We start from the raw sequence: 19,647 nt of genomic DNA, 5'->3' as shown, positions 1-19,647 counted from the left end.
AAGTCAACGGACTTTGCACATTAAACGTTAAGTAGGGTGCTGGGATTAAGACTCACTATATACATGACAGTGGGGAAAAGAAGCTCTCAAGATCTCTCAGGTTGGAAGAAACCTCAGGAGGCCTGTAGTCCAGCCTCCTGCTCACAGCCAGACCAGCTTTGACATGGCACCGGTTGCACTGGGCTTGATCCTGTTGTGTCTTGAAAACGTCCAGGGCTGGAGACAGCACAGCCTCTCTGGGCCCCGTTCCGGTGCCCCTCTGTCCTCAGTAGGGGAAAAACGCTTCTCTTTATACACAGTCTGAACCTCTCTTGTATCAATTTATGCCTGTTGTCTCTCATCCTCCCTCCATCCAGTGCTGTGAAAAGCCCGGCTTCATCTTTGGTTTGCTAATAGCCTGTGGCACCTTTTAATATAGGTCAGCCTTCAATCCTTGTTAGGAAATGGTAACTTTGTGATTAATTAAAGTAAATAAAAATATATACGAGCTTGGAATTAATGATGGATAGCATAGCAATATATTGATTATGTTATGCAATATAACATCAGTGAGTATAGCTATATTGAGCAAGCAAACATACAGACACTAATTAAGAGGGAAAAATCTATTTACTTTTGAGCGTATTAGTTGGAACAAGTTACACACTTCTCTTCGTAAAAGAAACAAATAACGGTCCCCCCACTACTGAGGCAATTGTACATAGTACTTAAAATTGTGTTGCAAGCCTCGAAATACCATCAAACTAGCTGATCTGTTCTTAGGAGTGCCAGAGCATCTGTCCTCCAGGAAGGTTTCTGACCTTTGGATTTCAGAATTTTAGATACCAGTGATTTAGATAATCAGGGTTTGTCTCTGTACCCAGAGGGTTTTTTTCATTCCTGTGGAGAGCTAAAGGATTAGCAAGGCATTAGCTTCCTGAAATAAACAAAGAACGCCTCTCTATTATTCTAGGTTTTGTTTCCGATTTGATGAAGCAAAATGTTATGTGTGTTCACAAAGGCCTTTCAATACTTAAAGGGGGCTTATAAGAAAGACGGGGACAGACTTTTTAGGAGCGCCAGTAGCGATAAGACAAGGGGTAATGGTTTTAAACTAAAAGAAGGTAGACTCGGACTAGATATAAGGAAGAAATTTTTTTATGATGAGTGTGGTGAAACACTGGAATGGGTTGCCCAGAGAGGTGGTAGATGCCCCATCCTTGGAAACATTCAAGGCCAGGCTGGATGGGGCTCTGAGCAACCTGATCCAGTTGTAGATGTCCCTGCCAGTTGCAGCCAGGATAGACTAGGTGACCTTTAAAGGTCCCTTCCATACCAAAGCATTCTATGATTCTATGATTTTATTCTTTTGTAAGTAAAATAATAGCTTGTATAAACAATACAGACTCGCTATTTGAATGTGTATTTGACTGATCTCATTAAAGGCCCTGTCTTCCGTTATTTGATCAACTTATAAAGTACCTACATGGTCAGTAATCTTTATTTTAGAAGAGATGACCGCTGTAGAAAGCTTGACTATCCTTATCCTCTTGGAGATGCACAGGGATGAGAGGCACTGGGCACAAGCAGCAACAAGGTAAACTGCAACTAGGATAAAAGTTTACACTATGAAGGTAGTCAAATGCTAGAGTTGGTTTCTCAGAGAGGTAATGGGATTTCCACCCTTGGAGATGCTCAGAACTCGCCGACCTCTGAGCATCCTGGTGTAAGCTGACCCTGCGCTGAGCAAAGGTGAGGCCACATGACCTTCATAGATGCCTTCCAGCCTGTGTCATTCTGTACTTACATGTAAACAACATCCAGTATTTCTGTGATAGGAATCGTAGTGCTGTAACATCAAGACCCAATTATTTAATTTGAAAACCTCTATGTAAAAAGACAATGCTTCTTATCAAGCAATTTAATTAATGAAATTTTATGTCGCAGGTGACCTGCAGGTCAGTTTAGCATATCTATGTAGGGAGCATCTTGAGTTTAACGCTGACAGATTGTGATTTATTTCTACAAGAAGCATATTTCTTTGCTGTTAAGAGCAGAAGACTGTTTATGGGTGATTGTGGATTAATGCATCCTTGGCAAAGACTTTTGTAAATTGAGGACTGAGTACAGTAGATGAGAATATTCTGAGGACAACTTGAAATAAATTTTACTAATCTATTTAAATGTACGTGGTTTTGATGGTTCATTTGGAGGGGGAATTAGCATTTATTTCCATTTGGAGCATCAGCTTATAATAGTAGATATTATCAAAGCATGCAAATTTAATTAGGAAGTAATTAAAGAGCGAAGTAACATCAAGCATATACGACAATTTTCTTGTTCCTTTTTCAGTCTAATTTTGGCCTTGACTTAACATAAATGCACAGTTCATGGAGCACTTCTTATTCTTTCCAGTGGCATAGAAATCAGGGGTTGCATTAAGTCTTCCTGACGCTTCCAAATGACTGCAGTAGCACTGAAGCAAGGCTTGGGCTCTCCAATAGAGCTTGCCCGCAGTAAATGAGACTGGATTTATTTCCTTGACTTTCATTGTCTTGCTTTAAAAAAAGCTTGAGTTGTTGCTGTTAAACTTTCCTTGCTTTTAAATTCTACCCAGTGCCAAACTGTTGAAGTTTTTTTTGGTGTTCTGCCTCTCTGTGTATAGGGTTCTTCTGGAGGAGACGTGAATGCAGCTGCAGCTCGAACAGTTTCTGTAGGGTGATGTGTCCTTTTACTGTACCTGGCTGGCATTTTGCATATGTATCTTCTCAGTGCTTTGCTATGTTGAGAAGAATGTGGCTGAAATGCAACCCACTAAAGACTAGAATTTTTCAGAAGGGACTGTTGCCTGAAAGGTGTAGGAGTGCATGGTGCCTGAGATCATCTGTCAGGGGCTCTGTAGTTTGATTGCTTTTAGCTCCTGGATGACTTCAGTGGAAAGGGCAACATTTAAGAGCTGTATCTAATAAGTTATCTGTAATGGTCTGTCATCTTTCGTGAGCGTCCTCTCCTTTGCTATTGAGTGTGAAGGCATCTATGTTTTGAGGGTTGGCATGGGACTTGGCACATTGTCTCACAGAGTGGGATATATTCCCCCCCCCCCCCCCCCCCGATGGTTAGTTGTTGGGAATATAAGCTAAAGCATTCACATTGTTTTAGCCCAGTTATAACTGGAATTGCCTCCTCAAACAGTGTGTCTGTCATTATGTGTGAGAAGTAGAGGCTTCATCTGGTTACAGTGCTTACCTATTCTTATGTGCATTTCTGGAACTTGGAGGCAGGACATCGTCTGTGCAGAATTTTGTGCCCTGAATCGTGCTTTCTTAAATAGTCGTAAAGCAAAGATGTTTGTAATTTGATCACTACATACAAGATTTTCCCTCTCCACTTCCAGAAAGTTGTGTTTAAGGTGTGGTGGTGTTTCCTCCCCGCCCCCAGCTGGTATCATCTTTCTAGTGTTGCTTGCTTTCCAGGCTATGTTACACTTGCTCTTGGGGACAGCCAGAACACCAGAGTTATGGGTGGTCATATTCTGTTTTAAGTTGCAGATGGATGGAGTTGGTGAAAAATTTTTAAGCCGTCTCTGGTGACAAGTGTTGGTAGACTTCTGTGTGTCATTTTTGCTGTTTTCTACTGTGAACCTCTGGGGCTGATATATGAGAAGGTGAAGCGTGTGCCTTAATGCATTTTCTTCTTCATCTTTCTTGACCATGAGGAGGTTAATGGCGTCTTCACTTGGAAGTATGCATTCATTTGGAAGTATGACAAGAATGCCAATAGTTGGATTTAAAAATAAAAAGCAAAAGAATCCAGTAATACCTGTGAGGAGAAGAAAGTACCCGTGTTGCTGGAGTTGTGAACTTTATTGAAGAAAACAGAAGTGGTAGCTTTACTTGTCCCTGCATTCAGGTTTACAATGCTAGAGCTTGGTTTAGCAGAAGTAGTGAATAAGAAACAGTAAAGAAAGAGGGCTTTGGAGAGAGCCAGAAACTGAAGAACTGAAGTGCTCTACCTGTTTTTGTGTGGGTGTTTTTTTGGGGTTTTTTTGGTTGTGTGTTTTTTGTGTGTGTGGTGTTTTTTTTTTTTTTTTTAACAAGTGAGGCTGACCCTTCTGTGGGCTTTTAAGGTCTTTTCTTTATCAGAGGGAAATATCTGGATCTTTCAACCTGATCCTACTGTTAAAATAGCTGGAGGTACTTAGACAAGGTATTGCCCGCATTTGTATTCCTTCTCTCAAAATCTATGTCCCGCAGAAATATATTGTTACCTAACTTATTTCTCATCATTGTAGACAGTGTGAATTCAGATATCAGCTCCTGCTGGTGATATACGGTCCTGACCTCTTGCCATCTGGCTAAAGATGTGCTTTGTCTTCACATCTCTTGTAGTGCATCTGAAAGTGCACCAGTGATCTAGAGAACGCGTGCTAAGCACACATCTCTACTAGAAAAGGCAGAAATTGGACCTGGGTCATGTAATGTTTATGATACCTTTGATTTCTTTCAGTTAAAAGCAGGATTTTATCTCTATTGGATGTGGAGCAAGTACTAGCACTCAATTACTGTAATTCCTAGCATCAACTGTTTGGGGCTTCAATATCAATGCCTTGTTCAGCTCCCACTGATGTATGTTTTGTTTGTATGTAACGTCTTCCTCCACTTCTCTCTGATATAACATATGAGTGAGTTTTGTAACTTTGCAAAACATGGAAACAGGTAGGAAAATGGCTGGTTAGGTCTGAATAGGTTTCTGTTGAATACTGTAGCACAGAAGAAACCTGATGCTATTTTAGGGCTTTCATTTTTTTTATATTCAGATGGCACCAGTATGGTATGTGTAAACTTGATAAACATAGTTTATCTACAGAGGAACACTGCAAAATATCTTAGGTGAGAGGAACACAGCTAAGTTGGGAGTCTGCATAGCATTTGCATTTCTTTTTCAGAAATGAGACATACAAAAAAAAAAGCAGATTTTATGGTGTTGCTTTATCAATTTGCTTCTTTGCAGGAACCAAGTAGTTGTGATTGCTGAGATTTGTTGCTCAGCACTTTTTGTGGGATGTCTGGTGAGGGCAGCAATCAAATTCTATTTGATTTGTTAAACTCTAGAAATAGTGCCTAGCAGTACTGAGATATTCAGTTGAAATAAAAATAGAGACCTAACTAAAGCTCCTGGTGGAATACCTAGTGGTATGCAGGAGTGCAAATGTTTTATGTTACAGTGTGCAAATTATTTAAATGACGAGGACAAAGAAGTAATGGCAGCTAAGAGGAATTATTCAAATCATACATACATACTATTAGAAATTGTTTTAAACTTATCAGCATCAATTCTGAAGAAGAACATTTGGATAAGGAGTAGTCAAAGTTCAGTTAACTATATCCTTTTTCTTAACAAAAAAATGTTTATAATAAAAAAGTGCATTGTTATAAAAGGCATGGTGACCCAATGTATTATGCAGTTTAAAAACCCAAAAGCTTTTATTCATCTGATGGAAAAATATTTTTTTATAATCTTAAGTAATTACACAAACTACATAAATAAGCTCTTCAAGAAATGCCTGTAGATGATTGGGACTTGTCTGGAAAAGAAAATGTCTGTTAAACTTGATAGTAACTGCTGTGAAGTGTCGCTTATGTTTTTATGGGTCATGCTCAAGCTGGTCACCCTAATACTATGTTTTGAAAAAATAGTTGCAAATGACATGTTCTAACTCTTTGAAGCCAAGGCAGCCCTTCAGTGCGGCAGGGAGCTTTATGTAAGCCATGGGTGGGGGTGTTTTTGGTGACTGAAACTTGTTTTCTGAATGACACTTGATTTCTGGAAAATAATAGCTGTGGCTGCTGCCAGAGTTCAGTGGTGGGTCATGAAAATGAAGTGACTCAGAGCTGGGAGCCAGCAGCGTGGCTTCTCAGTTGTGCTGGCGTCTGCTGAATCACACGCCGCCTGTATGTACATCAGTGCAGATGTATTCTGGTGGATGAAAAATCATGAAGGTATTTGTTTTGCACAGCAAGTGGAAACATGGCAACTCTTTGTTATATTTGTTACTTGCAATTTACTTTTTCATGAAGTAATTGCCACTTGATACGCTTTTGAAATGGTCATGAGAAGACACCTAACACGAAATGGGTAGTTTGGTTCTTCGCTGTGCTTCTCTTCCATTATGGGTTTCAGCAACCTCTGGATAGTGTGGGATCTGTAAATGGGAAAGCCATTAGCCAGAGAGTAAGGTGCCGCATGTCTTCTCACTGCATGTCTGGAAAGGTGCAGTCTGATTCAGGGTGAACTTATATTCCTTTCTGCACCCTTTCAGTGGACAGAGATGGGTAAGGAAGCCTGTAGGCAGTGCAGCATAAGGATGTGGTTGCGTGCCACCAGGAGGGCTGCTGTCCCTGCGGAGGGTCAGGAACCTAGCTCTGGTGGAGAGAGGGTGAATGCCCTAAGAAGTCTTATAGGAAAGGTAAATTTGAGCCTTGGTTGTTTGGAAAACATAGATCCTTTCCTCAAGCATGAAGAAGGGTTTTGTTTTCAGCATTTAACATGCCAGTATATTTCCCAGGGGTGTTTCTTCTTTACAGTGGAGACTTGATTAAGCAGGAGGTAACCAAGTTATGCTGCCCCTTCGCACTGATCAGAAAGGGTTCTCCTTTCTCAGAACTTGCAGCAGGGTTTTTGTCCGAGGATAGCGTAGCTGGAGGACATACACTAGCTGTTGTTTCTGCTTGGGATGCTTCTGAGCCTGCACTAGGCTGTGGCATGTGAGGAGACTGACATCGCTTGAACCATCTTGGGTGCTTTCAGAGTTTTGCTGTTTGTGACCAGTGGGTTCAATAATGCATATGAAAGAGGGTTGCAAGCTGTCTTCAGGGTTTCACTTCCTAATGGTGTTTTTTACAATTTTAGCTGGAGGAGATGCTGATACTACCCTTTGATTTTCTGCTCAAGTAAACTTGTGCATTTTGAGTATTTGTAGTGCAATTGGTCATTTCAGCTTTGCAAATATAGTAAGTTGTCATGGTTTAACCCCAGCCAGCAACTAAGCACCACACAGCTGCTCACTCACTCCTCCCTGCCCCGGTGTGGGGCAGAGAGAATTGGAAGGGTAAAAGTGAGAAAACTCATGGGTTGAGATAAGAACAGTTTAATAATTGGAAGTAAAATAGAATAGTACTAATAGTAATAATAATAATACAATAATAATATACAAAGCAAGTGATACACTATACAATTACTCACCACCTGCTGACCGAAACCGATGTCCAGCTCGTCCCTGAGGAGCGATCACTGCTCCCTGGCCACCTCCCCCCAGTTTATATACTGGGCATGACATCACACAGTATGGCATAGCCCTTTGGCCAGTCTGGGCCAGCTGTCCTGGCTGTGCCCCCTCCCAGCTTCTTGTGCACCGGGCAGAGCAGGGGAAGCTGGGAAGTCCTTACTAGTGTAAGCACTGCTCAGCAACAACTAAAACATCAGTGTGTTATCAACATTATTCTCATCCTAAATCCAAAACACAGCACTATATCAGCTACTAGGAAGAAAATTAACTCTGTCCCAGCTGAAACCAGGACATAAGTGTTAATTAAGTTTGGCTTAATTGCAGTCTGATCTGATTTGGAGCCCATACCTGAGATTTCCATTGTCTATATTTAAAAATAAAAATCTGTTGTTTTGAACCTGCGAGCTTGTTGGTGATATAAAGTTCTTAACAGAGTAAAATGCAGTTGAAGGTAGCAGAAACAACAATTCCCTATTTGTGTTGAGGTTTACTGCCAAGCTGCTCCCAGTAACTGTTCCTATGACAAAAGGACCATTTGTTTATCCTCTTAGTTTAAATATTTACTTGCTTCTGTAGAGGTAAAAATAAAAGTGCTCGCCCTACTTCTTGCATTTCTGAGTTTTGCGGTCCAATTTCTACTGTTTCACATGCTGTGCGCACACGCAGTATTTGGTACTGGCTGCTGACTCCTTACTTTTTGCCACGAACAGTTGCATGACGATGAGATGAAAATGAGGGGAGACGAGACGGGTAGAAGCGGAGGATGAAGGCTTTCCACAGGAGCGTCGTGTTGAATAAGGCGAGGATGCTGTAGGGTGGTCCTCTGGGCTTGATGGTCCTGCGTGGCAGCCCAGGCCTCTGGTACGTCACCCAGGCCTGTGGTACGTCACCGTCACCCGGGCCTGGTGTGAACCTGGACTTCTGCACTGGCAAAGAAGCATAAATCAGGGGCACAGGTGCAGCGACACACGTGAGGCTGGATTCTAGGATATCTGCTGGTCTGACTTTATCTAGTTTATTTTTGTTATGGTGACCACTGCACATGGGCTGCTGGAGCCAATCTCCTGAGAAAATAAATGTAAGCGGATGCTGCGTGGCCTGTGGGTAGGAGAGGTAGGTGAGTTGAAGTAGCAAAGATGCTATAGAGAATGGTAGTGGGTGAGTGCATGAAGTGCCTGAGTGGATGGATCCCTCTGGAAACTGAGCTTGTTTGCCCGTTGCCCTCTGTACTGGGGGGTGTTGGTGTATTTTTTTCTAGTTCGTTGCTCAGATGCCTTTACCAATTTCCTAGATTAAAACAGGAGTATTCTTTCTAAAAGCGGGCTTCACTCAACAAGCAAGGGCCCTTAGCCTTACAACGAAAGAAACAGTTTAAAAACTCTTGAGGGTCTCAAATGGCGTACTTTGTTAATTGACTTCCCTTCCCTGTCCTAGGAATAGCAAAGGGGTTTATGGTCATGGAGGATGGAGTTAGAAGAGAACTTCTTGCTTTAGCTGTTAATGCTGAACTGTTGCACTTGCCAGGAAGTTACTTAAGTTTTTGGTGCATACAACAATGTTGTAGCAAAATGTTTTACTGTTAAGTGCTGCAACATCTCTCTGAGCAAGTTTGTCGCGTTAGTGCCATCTCTCTCACAAAGCCTTTCTAAGGTACCTGATACTGTGCTGCTTTTTTTGACCTGCGTCGATCGTGTCCGTCCCCCCCCCCCCCCCAATCTTCCCTGCTCCTTTTAATATACAAAATAATAAAACAACAAAGGATGTGGATTGTATTCTAAAGTTTTCCCAGTCGCTTTAGGTATGCCTGTACTGTGTAGTGCACAGTAGTGTAGGAACACCTGAACTACTAGTGCGGAATGGGGCTGACTGGGAATCAGAGGTAAAATAATGGTCTGCCATCTCATGGCTAATTAACCAAGGTGCAGCATTTCACCGAGGTGCCTAGTTGTTTGCCAGGTGCAACAGTGAACAGTGCTGGTTTTGCTGCCTCTGCCACCTGCCTTGGGTTAGCTGGAGAATCTCATCGTGATGGATTCATGGCATCATGCTGAAGTGAGCTCAGACTTGGTGCCCCTTGTTGGCTTGTGTGTCCACTTGCAAATTCTAAGATAAGCATTTTATAACTCTGAAAAAAGAAGTAGAAAAACTAGGGGAGAGGCCAGGGAAAGCTAGGCGCATTCGGTAGCTTCACAGTTGCTCAGCTGGGTTGGGGTCAACGCAGCTTAGTTCTTATTCCCCTGCTGTAATGATGAGAAATCACTTAGTTCCTTGGAGGGGTGCTCTTGCTGATCACAGGCTGTCAGTGCTTTAATTACTGGGCTTGCACTTTATAGTAACTCTTTTAGCAGTTCATGTGCTCTCAGTGAGTGTCATTTAATTGGGAAGATAACGCTTGTTTAAGCTTAATGCTGTGTGTCAGTTTCTAGTTTGCTTCAGCTCCTTTTCCAGGAGCTATTTAAAAGATTTCTTAGGTTTGTGGAAGTCCAGTTGTCATAGGAGTGACTGCTCTTCTGTTTCAAAATGACAAAGCTCTGTGATTTTATTGTCACATTTATATTCTAACCTTTTTTTCTTTTACTTTACCTAGTGAAAGAACAGCTTCGGTGTTGAAGAGAAACCTCAGAAAGGAATGGGCCCTGTTCTCTTGAAGCTGTTTGCCCTGATCCCAGGAATGCTGTAGAGGTTAGTGACATGGATATTTAAGAGCTTTTGTAGAAATTGCCTTTTGATTTGTAATTGATGCACTCTTCAATAAATTCTGTGTGAAGCAGTTCATTTGCCTGTCACAGAACAAGAGTTAATTCAGGCACTGTCAGAACATGGTCAGTCTAAAATGGCTCCACCCAAACAAAATTTAGGGTTTTGCTTATCTGTGTAGGTGCTGTAGAAATACATAGCTGGGTGGTCACAGAAAGTTGTGTGGTGTGATGCATGCTCAAGGTCGGGTTGTGTTATACTTGGAGGTTTTAATTGATAGGTTTTAAAAAAAAAAAGTGAGAATGATCATAATACATGATTATTTTTTTGAGTTTTTCAAGTCTCTCATTTTTACTTTGAGAGAAGAATATTCCTGCTCTTCAGTAGAATGACAGGCTGGGAGAGGTCCATTCTGTATCCACACAAAGGTAATGTTATCTCTACTTCTGCCTCAAGTAACTTGTATTTCAGTTTTATATCCTAATTTCTTTGGATTATGTACAAGCTGGGTAGACTGCTTGCTGTGAGTGTTTTTTCCCAATAGCTACATAGTCCTGCTACAAATATTATGGCCTACAAGAGGCTTCCTGTCGCAAGTAGAATATTCAATCTAGTTTACTTTCACATTTTTTGTAAAGCTAAAGAGGATTAAGTGGATTTATCACCCGATGGATTTCTTCTTAACTAGTGAAGTCAAAAAAGCCCATATAACTATCAAATTCAGTAATGCTTTGTTTTGCTGATGAAAAATGAATGTAGGAAGTAAAATTTGATGAAGTGGGGGGCAGGGAGGAGATAGGCATGTTGGAGTGCTCCTAAGCAAAGAATTGAATTTCCATAGGAGCAGTTGAGTTAAAATCTATTAAATCTGTCTGGTTACTGTAAAGGATTTCTAATCTTTGTTAGCTTACTTTAAGAGCATAGATGTGTGTGGTGTGGCTGCTGAAGAGTAATGTCCAAGCTTTGCTAGGATACCCTTTGACATATAGACCCTTTTGGAACAAAACGGGAAAAAAAAAACACAGTGGAAGAAATGCTGCAGCATGTCGCAGATGCAGAAAGTGAAGAGATGACCCAGTGGAAAAAGACTTGTTTGTACAAGGAAATGCTAGTTGGCGTTACTCTTCGAGGCATGTAGAGTTTAATAACTGTTCTTGTAAGTGGTGCCATTTCTTATGGAGAGCTTAAATTATTCATATGTTCTCACCATTTTTATCTTATCTGGTATAAAACTGAGAGCTGTAAGCTGTTCAAGGTGAGGTATCACTTCTAATTTAACAAAAGCACACAGAAAGACAAAAACCCCAAAACAGATCCTTCCATATGAAATCCTGCATTCCAATATCAGTGCTTTCATTCTAGCTCTGTGCTCCTTCTTTAGTCTGCAATGTTTTATTCATTAATGGGGAAAAAAAAAAAAAAATCTGTCCACAAGGGAGTCTGATAGAAATATGCCTTTTTTTACTTTCATAGAAAATACCTGGCTCCCTTCACCCTATTGTGTTTAGATTTTATTTTTTAAAATATATTCTACTTTATGGAGAATAAAAAAAGATGAAAGGCTCACCTCCTCTCTCACTAGTCTCACTCTTGACTTAGTAAAAGCAGTTAGTTTCAAGCAGACTGTTGAATGCAGACTGTTCTGTGAATCTGTGAAGACTGTCTTATTACTGTCATGATCTGCTGTTCAGATACTTATGTAGGAAGTACTTCCCTGGCACTTGACACATCCTGTTCTTCCAGTTCCGAGGACATGCAAGAACTGGCACAGCTTATTAGCTTGGGTTTACCGCTGCTGTGGTTATATTCCTTTCAGACCTGAGCCTGCTATATTTGATTCGGTCAAGCTCTCTCTGGAGCCGTGTTGAGTTTCTTTCCAGCTGTGGCATGACTTACCTGCAGCTACATGGATAATAGTAAAAGTCGTGATGCAGTTTATAAACACGTAGAAGATAATGAGATAAGGGAAGACAGCCAACCAACATGAATTTCTCAGGGAGAAAATGATATCAAGCTGATCAGTTTTCTTCCTTGACAGATGAATTGGATTACTGCGTAAGGGAGGGAAGGGATAGAAGTGATATAACTTGAAGTGTATAAGGTTTTGAAGGATGTTCTTTTGAATGTAATACATGAAGTGATTTTTTTTTTTTTTTTTTAAAATGGGATCTTCCTTAAACCATCATACTGCAGGAGCAAAATTTATTAAAAATGGTTCAGTGGATCAGTTAACAGGGATGCAGGATCACCTGGAAAGGCATTTGAAGTAGGCTTCCTTACTAGCTTGCCCTGCCTGGATTTGTCAATAATGGCATCTGTGATTTAGATGGTGGAGTAGAGTCTACTTCCAAAATGTGCAGGTGATGTCAGTTTGGGAGTAGGCGGTATGGGCACCACAAAGGCTTTATATTAAGGTGTTTGACTGTATAATTGGGGTAAGCTAAGTGTGTTTGTGTGTGTTCGTTTGACCTGACTCACCCAATGTTTGCTTATTATACCACAGTAGCTCAGTCAGTGCATATAACCTAAGTATATTGAGCTTACTGAGTTGGATGGCCTCTTCCAACACTCTTTGTTTGCGGTACTTCTCTATCCTTCAGTAAAATTACAGCACTGAAACCTAGTACTTGAATGGAAGTGTTTGTTACCTTAAGTGGCGTATATGGATTTGAGGTCTTGGGACACTGCGGAGTTACACGTGTGGAAGGTTAGCAACACTCTTGGAAAGTCCCAGGATTTTTCTCTTGTGCCGGTGGGGAGCAAGAAGGTTAGGCTCTGTGGAGCAGGCAGCTGCTCTTGCAGGCTTCTAGCAGTGCCACCTCCCTGCCTTGCCACCGATGGCATAGCAACGGATCCAATTAGGCAGCTAACGCCAGGGCTGCCTCCCTCTGTTTGGTCTCCGTAATGCAGCTTAAAGCAGCTTGTCTGGACTCTGCAAGCAGGCTGCTCCTGCAGCCCCTCTTCTCTTTTTGCATTTCTATGTGCACAGTCCAAAACATAGGCTGCTGTCGGAGTGGTTCAGGAAGGATGGAGGGATGGGGGTGGGGAGGAAGCAGTGCTTGAGGTGTTCATGATGTTGATTATTGTTCGGTGTGTTGAAGATGTACATGAGGGAAAAATAACTTCTGTATCCTTTTTGCTAGGTTGCTGCAGGGAGTTACCAGTGCTTCCCTCAGCACCTCTGCCCTTTTTCCTTGCACAGCTTTGCCCTAATGTTTGTTTATTTGTAGTAGTTCCTTTAGTCTCCCACAGAGAGAAAATGTACGAATAAGGAGTGACCATATTTTTTAAGAGCTTTCATAGAATAAGATATGAAATGTGGGAATAATTGTCATCTGGGATGGTGTTAGAGAAGTCTGACATACTGCTTTGTTTTAAGCTCCCTGTTGGGGAGAAAGGGATGTTTGTGTGCCGTGCTTTTGCATACACAATACACTTCCCATAGTTGTCAGGTTCTATCATGAAAGATGAATGTGCTGGCTCCCTTAGAGGTAAGCACCAATATTTCATACTGGGTCAATAATTTTGCTAGCAATAGATTAACGCCTGAAACTCCCTTTGACACGTTGCAGTCTGTTGGTGATGCTACTGTGCTTTCAATAGGTGGATTAAAACCAGGCCAGTATTCCTGACTGAGTGGACATGTAATTTATTTTGCTGGTGCCTTGGTTTTATTGTCTGTCAAATGTGTGTAGAAGAGCTCTTGAGGAGTATTGTAAACCTGTTTTTATAAAATATCTGTGAAATGTAGTGAGGGAAAAAATTATCTGTACTGACGTTAATTCTGTGGAGATGCTGCTCTCTGGTTCTGTAATCCCTACAGCTGTTTTCCTGACTTCTTGGAGTATGGCTCTCACTCTTTGGTATCCTAGCAAATGTTTTTCTAGCAAAACTACAAATGGATAATAGATGCACCTTAGCAGCAGAGACCTGGTGCGCCAGTAATGTAATTGGAATAGCAAGAATGCTGTGAATGTTTCGTGCCCCATCTTATGTCCCAAATAGAGGGTATTGGAAGAGCTACTACTGATAAGTGATAGCCTGTGAAAGGCACGCCTTAGGCAGTCTCTTGGAAAGACTCTAGGTCCCATGAATTAAAACAAACTGGAGGCACAGTAAACCTAGTTTTAGAGCTTTCTCTTGATTATAACTTCAAAAGCTGCCTGGGAGAAATCTCAAAAGCATGTTCCTATAGATGCAGGAATAACTGCTCAAAGTGCTGGAAGACAAAACTGATGTGCAGCAATTTTTATAAGTGAGGAAACAACAATGGAGAAGCAGGCTGCCAGCTGGCTGTATTGCAGCAAGAATTTGTTAGAAATACTGTTAACTCTTCAGTGTTGCTAAAAGGTCACCTTTTTTTCTTTTTTTTTCCTAAAAAGGGGGGTGATGGTGACAAAAAAGTGTCACCCCTGTAGTACCTGCATGAGAGAAGTGCTAGCAAGAGGCTACTACTCTCTGCTCTGCTCCATGGTTCAGGATGATTAAACTTCTTCCTGTGGTAGAGATTGATATCGTACTACATCTTCTATTTAGTCCTCTAATATGGAAGCCTTGCACAAAAGCTTCCTCTAATCGGGAATGTACAGCTACTGTGAAAGGCCCTGTGCCTTACACCAAAGTGCATCTTTGCTGGTAAGTTGACTTTTGTTGCTTCTGTGCAATTTGTCAGAGTAGAACTGGTTGCCCCTTTGAATGATGCCATCTCTTGAACTTGGTAACAAAGAGTGAAGTCGGCACTGTGGCTGTGCGGTTACTTTTCAGCATGCAGGATACACTCTTGTGCCGAAGGCTGTTGTTATCTGGATGGGTCGTGGGAATATGTGTGTCTGTTTGTATGCATTTTATGTAATACATAACAGTGCTTGAATAAGTCCAAGTGAGTCCACACACTTTCACAGATGCAGTGCAGAAGCCAGGACTTGTAATAAATAACTAGTAAGTAATTTCTATAGCTGTAAATGGCATTGCAACACATTTGATATACAATTACTGTCTCTTTTTTTTTTTTTTTTTTTGCTTGTTGTTGTTGATGATGATTTTTCCTCCAGCAAGGAAGGATATTTCCTTAGTGTGTGTATTGTGTGTATGTGAATCCAAGGGGAGAATGGGAATAAACTCTGCTTCAGTAGTTGTGCTTTTACTATGGGGATGTTCAGGCTCTTTTCTGGGATAAATTTAGTTAAAGAGGCAGTGAGCGCTGTAGTCATTTGAGCATCCTTCTGTGGCACTGGGAGAATTTTTTTCAGAGGGCTGCAGCCTCAATCTTAATTTGTTTCTGTACCTTTGATTATTACTGGGGAAAGGGGCTAGTATAGTGGTGAGACATAACATGCGAGTAGCCATAGTTATTGATAATGGGTTTCCTTGGGAAATCCTACCACTTCTGAATAGTACTTGTTATTAAAACAAAACACCTGGCAGTGTTAATCTGAACTAGGTGTTCTATATTGTATGGTGCTGTGCACGAAAATAGCATTGCAAGCTAGAACAGTAAACACTGTTAAAAAAGAAAAAAAGGCAGGAAATTTAAAGTTAAAGTTAGAAAAACCCACATTGCATCTGATCTAGATTCTGGTAAGAAGTGTCTCTTGTACTCCTTTTATTTTTCCAGAATAATTAGTTCTAGTGTAACTGAAATTTAAATTAATCTACTTTTCTATGAGGTAAGAAAAGCAAGAAAAATGTCGTCTTACAAATTCATTTGTAAGCTGTGATACATCATTCTCCTTTGCAGTGACCGTGTTGCAGACCAGATGTCTTTTGACTTGAGCGTACAGTTTTTCGTCTCGTTCTGCTGCTTGTGTGATTTGGATTTATTTTTGTAAAGCAGCTGTATCAGTTACTGTGGCCTGGGCATTGTAAGGCAGAAGGAGGAATCCTATCCCTTCAGCTTCGCAGTTCCTCCCCTTCCCGCATCCCCGTGCTCGCCTGGAGGGACCAGCTGCGCTCCACAATCAAACCAGCCTGGACGCTGGTACAGCTGGCGCTGGGGGATGGCAGCGCAAAGCTCGGGAGGTCCGCCTGACTGCCAGGAGGATGTTTACTAACGATGGGCTGGCAGTGGCTTGTAGGCAGAGGAACTTGTCGTCTCCTATTAGTAATATCTTACAAGGAGAGGATTTGAAAACTAAGATGCTTGCACTGAACTTCAAGAATTCGAGGTAGGATGAGACCTAAATGAATACAAATGACGCGTATTTCTTTGCATGATACTTTTGCCCTCCTAGACTAACATTTAGTTACATGACTAGCTTCTGTGAAGTTGTACTTGTTGCCAGGCTCTTCTGGAGTTGTACTTGCTGTTATAAAGAGAAACTGAGCCAAATAACAAGCTGAGATTTAGTGAAAATATAGTGATATTTTGAATAATACAAGAATGTAACTGTGCATAACTTCCTGGGTTTAGGGTGTTGGCTGTACAGAAATAAGTGAAAAATAGGTAGATTACATTTGTCATTCCACCTAAGGAAGAAAATAATTGATGTTACTTTGTCATGTGCCTAGTTTTCAAAATACAGCTAATACGAGCCTGTTCTCAAGTGCAGTAGTTCTGCTGTGAAGCAAGCTCGTTATCGACTTATATTAAGACAACGTTCTTGGAAATGTAATGAAGCTGGAGAAGAACCCATCATATTAAAAGAGTAATTTGCCTGTCTCTGAGTGCCATAGGCTTCGGTTTTTTCTCTTTGAGTTAAGAAAAAGCTCACTTTTGGGGGATTTCTAGCTGTCCTATTTAATCCTGCAATATACTGCATAAACCTCTGTGGAGAAAGCATTTATTCACTGTGAAATATAACTTTCATTTTGGCATTATTGCCAAGCAGGAGTAGAACGTGGGTAATGGAGAATAAAACAAAAATAGTTTTGAAAGTAGTTATAGTAAATAATACATACACCAACCCCATTACTGGCAATAAAAAGTAAGCTAAATAAGCATGCATTTTTGAAAATGTTGCAGCTTTGTCCCTGTATGAGAGATACCATCTTTAATGTCCAAGAATATCTGCACCCATTCCAGTCATTTAATAAGTGTGCTAGTGAACACCAGAAAAAAGATTTTTCAGCAGTGCTGAATACTTGATTGAAGAACTGGGGGGAACTGGAAGAATGCGTTCACTTGAGCAGTTACTATTGCTTTAAAAGTCTGCAGTTTTAGTCCGCTTTGTAGGTTTGTGTTTGTGGTTTTTTGGGTTGGGGTTTGTTTGGTGTGGGGTCGTGTTCCCCCCCCCCCCCCCCCCCCCCCGTTTAATCCTTTGTCTGACGTGTTCAGCGCTGGGGGATGGAAATCTGGTGCCTCTGATGGGGTACTTCAGAAGAGCTGTATCCTGCCTTGGTTCTGTCCCAGTCTTCCTCTGCAAGCCTGGTAGCCCTCTTGACAGACTCTGCCCGGTCACCTGGGAGCAGCAGTGTCTCTTGCATGTTAGTAGGGAGCTAGAGCTGTTTTCTGTAAGGGAAGATTCACAATCAGCTGTTTGGTCTTTACGCTTCACTCCGTACCAGGCTCCTGCGAAGTGTCTCCATGTGCAATGTGGGGAGGCTGTTTCCAAAGCCGGGGCTGGGAGCCCAAGGTCAAGTCTGGCTCTACCTTAAGTCCTCAGGGCACAACGTGGTGTTTTAAAGCTGAATAGGAGACTGAGAAGGGTCGAATTGCTTTGATCTGCAGTTGGTGACTATCATCCCCAGAGGACCTTCTGCCACCCAACAGAGAGGGGGCGGGGGAGGAGGAGCAGAAGAGAGGGAAGGTGAGGAGAAAAGACAGTGCTTTTCCCCCATCATTACAATACTTGCTTATTACATGAAACACAGGAATCTTTACTGGTTTTCCCAGTGGCAATGCGTCTGCTGGAGCAACGAAGCTGGTGAAGGGTCTAGAGCACAAGTCTTATGAGGAGCAGCTGAGGGAACTGGGGTTGTTTAGCCTGGAGGAGGCTCAGGGGAGACCTTATCACTCTCTACAACCACCTGAAAGGAGGTTGTAGCGAGGTGGGGGTTGGTCTCTTCTCCCAAGTAAAGAGTGATAGGATGAGAGGAAATGGCCTCAAGTTGCACCAGGGCAGGTTTAGGTTGGATACTAGGAAAAATTTGTTTACCAAAAGGGTTATCAGGCACTGGACCAGGCTGCCCAGGGAAGTAGTTAAGTTCCCGTCCCTGGAGGTATTTAAAAGATGGGTAGATGTGGTGCCAAGGGACATGGCTTAGCAGTGGACTTGGCAGTGCTGGGTTAACAGTTGGACTCGGTGATCTTAAGGGTCTTTTCCAACCTAAATGATTCCATGCTGTATGGTATGCAGCACGTGGTTCCAGTGGACGTCTTTGGACCATCTTAGTTTCAATGTAGGGGAACCCCATCTAAGAAAAGTCAGTTCGAGCGTCGTCCATGAAATGTCGTTGTCCACGGTGCCCAGCTTCCCCACGGCGTTTATAGAGGGGCCTTTGCCTGGGGCTGTGGTCGCGTTCAGCATCTTCCTGTTGGGTGCGAACACACGGCGGAATAATGCAGTAGTTGGAAGAGATCCCTTATTGTCTAAAAGGCAGCAGTGATGTGTATGCAAGTATTTCTACTGCTTTTCCATACATCTCTGGTATAAATTGCTAATTATAAGGTCTTGGGCTGGTTTGTGTTTTTTTTTTTTTTTTGTTTTGCACTTAGGAATACTATGAACGTGCAGCTTAAAAGAAGTTGTGATCATTCACACTTATTTACTTCTTATTGCTTCAGAAATAAACAAGGATCTGTGCCCAGGGCTTAATGCTGATTTTAATGCTGATACGCCGCTCCTTCTGTTGCACTCTTTCTGACTAGATGGTAGCAGAGAGAGGAGTTTTATTACATCAGCCAAGCATGTGCTGGTAGGATCATTTTGTTGTTTTTCTTATCCAGGTTGTTAGAAACAAGGGCAGCTCTATGGAGACAAATTTTACAGGTAACAGGCTTCTACTTAACTGCTCTTTTATATGTAAATTTCCTAAAGGCAGAAGAAACGTTCTTGTTTTGGGTATATAAATGGCTGTTTTGCATGGCTGGAGGAAGTTCATGCTTTAGGTGGTTGTTGGGAAGAAAAAACACTACCACCACCACCACAACAAACGGGGACCCACTTTGTGTAATACCATGATCCTTTTAAAAAAAATCTAGTGGCTTTTTTAGCTAAATGTCAGAACTGTGCTTAGACTCACTATTGTCATTGCTGAAGTTGCTGTTTGGGACTATGATGTTTAGTGCATGGCCTTCCTGCTTGGATGGCACAGCCTGCCCCCTGTCCCAAGTTCACAGGTTCCCCCCTTACTTGGATGGGCAAACAGCCCAAAGCACTCTTCCCCGTTCCTAATAACGGCTCATTGTTTCATTGTTGATTCTGGTAGAACAACTTTTCTAGGAAGGCTTTTTTACTTCGCTTGTTTACTGCTAATGCAAGAGCCACCCTCTGCAACAGTGTTTTTTTCCTATGCCTTTGTTGATGTCTGCATGCCAACCAAGCACACCCTTATCTCTTCAGATCCCAGATTATTTTGCTGCTTTGTCTGTTTGGTATTTTGTGTGTCTTCGTGTCCCCCCCCCTTTTTTTTTTCCAGGGGCTTCTTAGCAGCCTCGTCTCCTGAATGGCATGGTTTAGTCATTGTCATGCAGCTCAGGTTGGCAAAGTAAAATTTCAGTTCTGCTCTATTCCCAACAGGCTCTAACT

General features: G+C 41.9%; 1 protein-coding gene across 3 annotated transcripts in view; it reads left to right on the top strand.

Moving 5' to 3' along the window:
• WDFY3 (WD repeat and FYVE domain containing 3) overlaps positions 1-19,647 on the top strand; it is a 179,479-nt gene that overhangs the window by 26,969 nt on the left and 132,863 nt on the right. For all 3 annotated transcript variants that reach the window (XM_082315396.1, XM_082315397.1, XM_082315395.1), the window contains exon 2: positions 9,852-9,946. The gene's annotated coding sequence lies outside the window, so the exon portion shown is untranslated. The remainder of the gene's footprint in view (positions 1-9,851; positions 9,947-19,647) is intronic.

This window comes from Platalea leucorodia (assembly GCF_965183815.1).
Source record: "Platalea leucorodia genome assembly, chromosome: 6".
Classification (NCBI taxonomy): Eukaryota; Metazoa; Chordata; class Aves; order Pelecaniformes; family Threskiornithidae; genus Platalea; species Platalea leucorodia.
Note: the sequence above shows the minus strand (reverse complement) of the source record. Positions and strands in the feature narration are given on the sequence as shown.